This window comes from Miscanthus floridulus, chromosome 8, assembly GCF_019320115.1.
Source record: "Miscanthus floridulus cultivar M001 chromosome 8, ASM1932011v1, whole genome shotgun sequence".
Classification (NCBI taxonomy): domain Eukaryota; kingdom Viridiplantae; phylum Streptophyta; class Magnoliopsida; order Poales; family Poaceae; genus Miscanthus; species Miscanthus floridulus.
This window is the reverse complement of record NC_089587.1, coordinates 123,813,073-123,822,021: the sequence shown is the minus strand read 5'-3', so window position 1 is coordinate 123,822,021 and position 8,949 is coordinate 123,813,073.

Genomic DNA, 8,949 nt, shown 5'->3' with positions numbered 1-8,949 from the left:
GTGGGACTGGCGGCTACCGTGAACCTCTTCTCTCGAGTCCCAGCCTCCACCTCCTATTTATTACGCTGCGCGACGGAGGCCCATCAGTCAGAAGAACGGCTGGGCGCCCCTGATCAGGGCGCGGATCAAGGGCTCAATTGGCCGTTGGGCCAACTGGTGGAGATTAATCTAACATTCTCACCTTTGATCTCACCTTATGATTTAAACTTAACTTACTTTATCTTTTTCCTATTCCATCGTAGATCAGTACATAGAGCGTGCCTTATCATCACGGTCAGTTGCTATTAAATTAAACAGCTACAATGCACCTCTCTGTTTTAAAACAGATTTTCAACTAGGCTCTTAGTATCCAGAAATTATAGGCTTTCCCGTAAACCCATGTCGCCTGTATGTTCTCTAAACGCACTGGGTGGTAAGCCTTTGGTGAGCGGATCCGCGAGTACTTGCTTGTTACTTATATGCTCAATGCTTTTAAAATGATTCTGGATTTTCTCCTTTACAACATATAACTTAATGTCAATGTATTTGGCAGCACATTTGACCTGTTGTCTTAGGAGTTAACTACTTAAAATGGTTATTAAAATGGTTATTGCTATTGATTACTATTGTTAAATCCGGGTACATATTCCCTTAACCACTTTTGCATGTTCCTAAGACCTCATGACAAGCTATACTATGGTATGCATCATTGATAACACAACTGTTTCATTGGAGCTTTTCCACAATAATACTCCAACTGCGAGTGTTAGCAACTACCGTGAATTTTACTACACATCTCGCAAAAACTTAACATTTGTACACACAACTATTTGAGAGTACTTGTTCTTTCTTACTCAGCATGAGGCCTATGATACTTTACAAAAATTGCAAGACATTCTTAACTCCATTCCAGTGATTTATATCTGGACTGAACTTCTGCCAAAATATCCCGGATACGTAAGCTACGTCAGGGTAAGTTGTTACTTGTACATTCATTAAGCTTCCAACAGCTGAAGCATATGAAACCATGTTCATTTGATCGATCTCATATTGGTTCCTGGAACACTGAAGGTTCCCAAAACTATTATCCTTGACTATAGGAGCAGGCGTATGTTTACTTGCATGCATATTTTATTTTTTTAGAATTTTTTCTAGGTATGCCTATGCTATAGGCCTAATACCCCTTTTCTTCTATCTCGGTGAATTTCAATTGCTAGAACCAATGAGACTTTATCAAGATCATTCACATTGAAACATAAGGACAAGAACTTCTTCTCCAATGGCAGATTAACATCACTACTAGTGAGTAGAATGCCATCTATACACAAGATGCAGAAAATGAGTTTTCTATTCTTGAACTTCGCATAAACGCTATTGTTCTTCTCATTTTTTTAAAACCTAAACTTTCTTATCGTTTCATCAACTTCAAATACTACTGTCTAGAGATTTGTTTTAACCCATAAATGAATTTCTACAAGCGACATCCCATACGTTCTTTTTCTTCCACGACAAAACCTTTAGGTTCTGCCATGTAAATGTTTTTATACAAATCTCCATTGAGGAATGTCGTCTTTACATCCATCTGATGTAACTCTAAATCGTAATGTGCCAATAACACCATTATTATTCTAAAAGAATTCTTGTACGAGACTGGAGAGAAAACTCTCATCGTAATATATTCATTCTCTTTGCTTAAAGCCTTTTGCTACAAGTCATGCTTTATATCTTCCCACATTTCCTTTGGAGTCACATTTTGTCTTGTAGACCCTTTTCACAGCCTACTGTTCTGGCTCTATTAGGAATTTCTTCTAAGTCCCAAACATCGTTGGTATTCATTGAATTTATTTCAACTTCCATAGCTTCTTGCCATTCAAATGAGTAAACATTTCTCATGGCTTCTTCAAATGAGGTGGGATCACCCTCCACTTGAATTTCTTAACTAACATAGACTTTATAGTCATCAGAAAACTGGTTTACTAATTCTTTGAGACCTTCTGGTGCCTCAGCTACTGGCACTTTCATATGGGGCTGTTGTTGCTCTTCTTTATCAAGAGGCAATTGATTCAACAGGCTCCTATATTACAAGATCCTTGTTTACATTATTTATCTTCTTCGAAGAGCTAACAACAGGTGTTGTATTAGTCATACAACATCAATAGGTATTGAGAAATTTGTTATTCTTGAATTACTAGAATGGGCACACAGTCTCACTTCTCTTCAAGTCATAGGTCTCTACATACCATGCTCCCCCGGATCATCTCATCTTCTATAAAGATAGTGTATCTTCAAATTTTTTGTTTGGATTTAATCTATTAAAACCTTATATTGTGCTTTAAGCACCGTATTCATATCTTTGAGGCTGACTACGCTATCTTCCTATTGGAACTTTAAAATTTTCAGGAGTTTAGCTATTTCTTTGCTTAGGGGTATCATTGTTATGACTGACGGTCACATTCATCAAAATCTTTATCTCACTCTTAATGAAGAGTACACATTCATCAATATCTTTATCTTACTCTTAATGAAGAGTAGTTTCTTAATTGATCTTAATTCTTACTCTTAATTGCTCTCATAATTCTCTCTCTTGAAATATGGCATGAACTATGCTACCATAATTTTGAGAACTATTCAGAAAACTGTGAACGAGGAGACACTTATGACTTTCTTCATTCACATGATTATACCATGCAAATAAAGTTATTTCTTGATCCGTATAGGAGTACACTTTCCTCATACCACTTCAAGAACTTGACGAGGTCTTTTATTAACTATACTTTTGCAAGTCACGTTTGTATCTTTTTTTTTGTCCTTTGATTAGTATTGACCATGACAGTGCATTTCTATTGTGCCATGGTTAATACTAGGATAACATAAGAGCTACCCAAACTTCTCTCGCTATGTGGAATATAAAAACATATAAGTCATCACAAAAACTTCTCCCGCCATGTAGGATTGACTAGCATAAGTACTATGCCAAACTTCTCTCCATGCGGGATAAATCTATATATAAATTACCATAACGAAAAATTTAGTCATGATGACAAACATTCAGTTATACTTTATTTTCCAATTAAATCTTCCCGTTGGTTCCAATTTAATCAGAAAATTAGTAAATTAATAAAAAATTGTCTTGAACTAGCTTGACTCAAGCCTTTTCAATCACATACCCTAGCATTGCAGCCTGTTGGCATGCAGCCGGGTGATCTCGCCGATTAAAAAATAAAACTTACAAGATGCTTCTGCATCAATTCTACATCATCGTTGGGCAGAAAATAGAATTAATACATAAAACTCATAAATTAACTTGAAAGACATATAATTACTCTTCAAAATTAAATTCTTCCATTGGTTCGAATTTAATTAGAAGATAATCAATATCATTTCAGCGAAACACGATAATAAGATACATTCTGTTAGTTCAGGAGCATTTCTTGGTCTTTATCTACTCTATGAAAAATTGACCATATTGGTGTAAAATTTATCAGAGATTTAAACTTCAACCTGAAACTTATTATAATATTGTTATCATCAACGTTGGTAAAAAAATAACAATACCATAATTTAACATAAACAAATTGGACTACTCCTCTAATTTAAATTTTATTGTTGGTTCTAATTTAATTAGAGGATAAACATAATCATAATTTATTAAAAGTAACTGTTCTTCAAATTAAATTCTCCTGCTGGTTCGAATTTAATTAGAAGATAACCAGCATTAAACTTTGCAGCGAAAACATAAAAAAATAAGTTAGCTACTTTTCAGAAGCATTTTGCCGTACTCATCTACTCTTTGAATAAATTATCTCGTTGGTTCAAATTTTGACAGAGATTTAAACTAGACAAAAATCATCAAAAAAATTGTTTCTGAAAAAACAAATAAATTCACAATCATTACTATGCATTTCGCCCGGCCTGGGAAACAGTCCGCGGCCCATTTCATCTGCGCGTCCACACGCGGGGCCCAACGACCTGCTTAACATGGCGTGCGCGCCTGCTCCCCGCGCCTAGGCCGCAACCTGGGCCTGGGCCGGGAAATTACTTCCCCGCCTGGGTTGAATCCTGGTCCAGTGAACGCCGACCGTCCATCGCGATCCGACGGCCGTCCGCGCTCCTCGGCGGAACAAAACGGTGTTCGCGACGGTTCACCCCTGAACCCTAACTCATTCACGTCTCCCTCCCTCTCCTCTCTCAGCTCTCCGCGCAGCCAACGAAACAACAACGATGACCCGAGGCTGCCGGAGAAGAAGTGCGGCACTGCCGTGGGTCACCTCACCGGAGCGCGCCACCGCCGAGCGGTCCTATGACGGTGCCCTAGCTGGTGCTCCCGCGCGCGGCAACGAGCGACGACGTCTTTCTTCCCGTGTGCCGGCGAGGCGCGCGGCGGGTCCTTTTTCCCGCTCAACGACGGTAGTGCCGGTAGTGAGGGGAGCCCAGGTAGGTTCCCCCCCACTTCGTCCGTTCCCCTTCTAGGGTTAGGGTTAGGGTTTCGGGTTGGGGTTTCTCCTCGGGCCCGTGGCGGCTCGGGGTGACTTCCCGCGCGGCATCGAGGCGACAGGCGGTGGTGGTTGGTGGTGTGGGCAATTCCAGTTAGGAAAAAACCCCTTCCTTTCCTTTCTCATTTTCTTCCCACGCGCCGGCGAGGCGGCGGTAGTGGTGTGGCGAGTTCAAGGTGAGCTCGCCCATTTCTATTCTTCTTTGCTAGGGTTAATCCTCTCCTTCTATTTGCTTCTCTCTTTTCTACCCCGATCTAGATCCACACACTAGAAAACCTAGTTCTGATACCATTGATAGACATCTAGGACCATCTAGGTGCAGATCAATGGGGAAATACTTAACTGAAAAAAGACTTGCTGATGTTGTACCTAGCCCTAGGGCAGTTGCGGTCATGACGCCGCAGCGACGTGGCCGCCGGTGTTGTAGCAGTGCAGGCGCGGTGCAGTGACGGCGATCGAAGGTGATGATGCTTCCCGTCGCTCACATCCCCTTTAGATCGGACTAGGGTTAGGAACTTCAGGGTAGGACTGGCGGCTACCGTGAACCTCTTCTCTCGAGCCCCAACCCCCACCTCCTATTTATTGCGCTACGCGACGGGGGTCCATCAGCCAGAAGAACGGCTGGGCGCCCCCGATCAGGGCACGGATCAAGGGCCCAATTAACCGTTGGGCCAACTGGTGGAGATCAATCTAACATCGATTTTCCGTCGGTCCATGTCTGAATCTCAATTGTTATCCCCGTCAGAGGAGAAAGAACGTTCATGTTCGAGGTCGGTTGATCGGAGGTGAAACGTCTCATGGAGGTGGTAAAGGAAAGGGCGATTCACAATCGCTCTTGGTCACTGTTGAGCTGCAACTCTCAGTCTCAGCCCAAATGAATGAGGCTCTAATGGCTGGTACTGTTGTGTGTTGGTAACCAAGCCACCTCAAACGAATGAGGCTCTGATGGTTGACTACTCACGGAGGAGGAAGTGGTGTGCATTGGAAGTTTGGTAAGCAAGTCACCAGCGAGGCGCTGAATGTGTTACGAGGAGAACCTGTACCCGGAGAGCTGGAATGAAATAAATAATCGTCATAGCATTTGGGGATGACGAAACTTGGCGGCAGCTGTGAGCCTGTGAAGGATAAATTGCGCTCGCAACTCAGAAGATGAAACCCCTAGTCGCTTGGAAAAATGTTCTAAACCAAAAAGAAAAGATGGTCTGGGCATCATTAACCTCAAAAGTCAAAACTCTGCTCTCTTACTTAAACACTTGGACAAATTTTATAACAAGAAGGAGGTTCCTTGGTGAAATTAATCTGGCATGCACATTATTCTAATGGGCAGATCCCTCATGCTACAACCGAAAAATGTTCTTTTTGGTGGAGTGATATTTTAAAGCTTTGTGATCTCTTCAAAGGTATTACAAACTGCAACATTGGAGATGGATCGACTGTCCTATTCTGGTCTGGCCTATGGAATGGCAATGTAATGCAAATCAAGTATCCTAGACTTTCTCTTTTGCAAGGAACAAAAAGATCTTAGGTTCACAATTTTTGACAAACAACAATTTGGACCAATTTCACCTCCCATTATCATAACAAGCTTATCAAGAATATCAAAGCCTCCAGGATTATATTCAGACTATCCAAAGTCAGCCGAACACAAAAGATTTATGGCATTACATCTAGGGGACCAACAGATACACATCCTCAAAATTCTACAATTTTCCTTATAGGAATATTCAGCCCCCAGCGTCCTTTATTTGGATTTGAGACTCTAAATGTTGCAACAACCTCAGAGTCTTTGCATGGCTACTTCTTATGAATAGGCTAAACACAAGGAACATCCTAAAGAGGAAGAAGCATAAGCTAGAAGGCAACAACTATAATTGTGTTCTATGCTGCAACAACGTTGAAGAAACTACCTTTCACTTCTTCTTCAGCTGCCCCTTCAGTTAAACCTGTTGGTGGCTCTTAGGAATTCAATGGGACTTTGCAGGAGATTTTTTTTCCAAATGATGAGACAGACAAAACAGCAGTTCCAACACTCCTTTACGGAGATCTTTATCATTGCTGCTTGGCAGATTTGGAAGTAAAGAAACAAATTCATCTTTGATAGGGGGCCGTCCTTCCCTGGAGTCTTGTAATAGATTCCCTCTCCTAGTTTCGCAGGTCTCCTTGCGTATTTTGGCTTGGGTAAAGCCACCCTTTTTGTACAGAGTCTCCTTTTTTTAGTAAATCTCTACAGTGGGCCTCTCCTGCTGTATTTTACACTAAAAAAAGATGAACCATTTTCTTTGGCGGATGGTACATACTTATAACAGCCCTGCCCTTAGAATGAACTTGAGCACGCGTGGCCGCCGTGCGGGAGATTGAATGAAGACGATTCAAATGCAAGGATGTTAGGAAGGTTTGGCTGGAGGCTGGGCTGGATGGTATCACAAGAGCTATAGGCTGGAGACAAATCAATCTCCACTGGAAGGCGATTCGAACGATTTTACAGCTTCCAATAGAGATAAACATGAAGGCTTGTAATCCTGCTATACTCATGGAGTCATGGTGGAATGAGAGGTGTAGAGTTCGTGAAGGGGAAAGATGCAAGGCGGCATTGACTTTGGTTCACTACATCAGCTGTCAAAACTGAAGGAGGAAGGGTTGCAGTGCACAAGCAGACCTGGCAAACGCCAGCAGCAGATGTTCTGAAGCTGAACGACGACGTAGCTTTTTCAGACTGGTCTGATCAGTGGCGGAGGACAGAAAAAATCTAAGGTATGGCGAAATCGACAGCATATATAGACAACAAACTATGGTGTAAAATCAAAGTACAAAACACATAGAAATGATCCATTATGTAGCACCAATATGGCTAGACGTATATGTGTCCATTATTTTTCTGAAACAAAAACTATTCGTAAGCACAATTCTCATCATCAGTTCTTCCTCTGTCGTTGGATCTGGAAGGTAGCAGCACCAGTATACCATTGAGCACCGAGGGATCCAGGAAGAAAGGAATGCAACGCTACCACACCAGTGACCAGTCAAGGGAAGTCGAAGAAGATGCAAGTGCCATCTAGATGCTGTCGGTAAGGAGAAGAAATCAAATCAGATCAAACAATGGGGACACGAACACGCCTCGCGTATCCGGGAGCTTCGGAGCCGCCATGGCCGTACTCTGCGCCTTGGAGGGTGCCATGTCCCTCGCGCGCCAGAGGGAGGATCACTGGAACTCCATCCTTGCCGGCACAGCTTCCTATGGCCTACTGAATGTGCACCGGGGCGCCTCCGCCGCCGCCTTGTCCGCGTTGTACGGCGCCACATTTTTTGCGGGTCTTGCGGGCGCCTATTTGGCAGTTGAATCGTGGCACAGCCGGCTCCTTGGGTCCGGCCGCGAGTTGCCAGCGGTAGCGGTTCAGGCCCAGCGCCGGCTCCGTGGAGTAGTACTAGTACAGGTGAAAAGCAAGAGCTGTTTTCTAATTTCCCTTCGTTTTGCTTGCTATTGTTCCTTGAAGCTGAATTATCTACTTACTGCTATGTTGAATTTGGATAAAATATTTATTAGTATGAACATATATTTAAATGTTTCTCCTTGGTTCCCCAGCCCAGAGATCGGTACATGTCTCTATCCAATAATTTTTTTACAACAAACAAATTAAAGGCAGCGATTTTTATTTAATTAAGCCACATCCGCAAAAAATCAATACTCTGGTTTTCATCTTTCATGCGTGCCTTAGAAACCATGAGATTACTGCTACCTGAAACGATCGATGCAAACTGATTTGGTTGCCTGAACATGCAAGGAAGAAGGACAGCAAATGTGCACATGGCAGTTAGTTGATTCACCTTTTAATCTTGTGTGAAAAATGGGAGGAGTTTTTGTTTTAGTAGACCTACTGAGACGACGGATTAACCCTAGGCAGTGCATCTCCTGGAGGCTGCGCCCCGCAGCCCGCTGCCGCCGCCGGGCAACGCCTGCAACTCCCATCACCTCCACAGCCAAGGGCTGCCCCAGATGCGCCGTCGCCAGATCCGGCGCCGCCGCCTCCCTCCCACCGCCGGGCTCCAGCCCAGGGCTGGCGGCTCCCTACCCCTCCCTTCCCTTTCCTGCTCCCCTCGCGCCAACTTCTCCCTCCGCCACCTTAGCCCCTGCCTCCCCCGGTTGCGGCCCACAGACGCGTGCGGGAGCAGGAGCCGTGATGCCACCGTCCGAGTCGGACGCCCGCTCACTAGGGCCGTCGGAGCCTGATCTCGTCGCCGCCCCCTCCCTCGGCGTCCATGGCGACCTGGGTCCGCCGCTGTTGGCCGAGGCGTCGTCGACGCCGCTGCCATAGGGGGGCCATTCGGCCCAGCATCACCCGTCCAACGAGGAGCCCAGATGAGGCGCCACCGGTGGAACTGACGGCGGGTCTCGTGGGGAGGCCGAGCGGCCGCCGCCTCCGTCCGCGGGGCCTACGCCGTCCACGCCGGTCTCCTACCTCTCCCCACTCGCGGAGCCCTT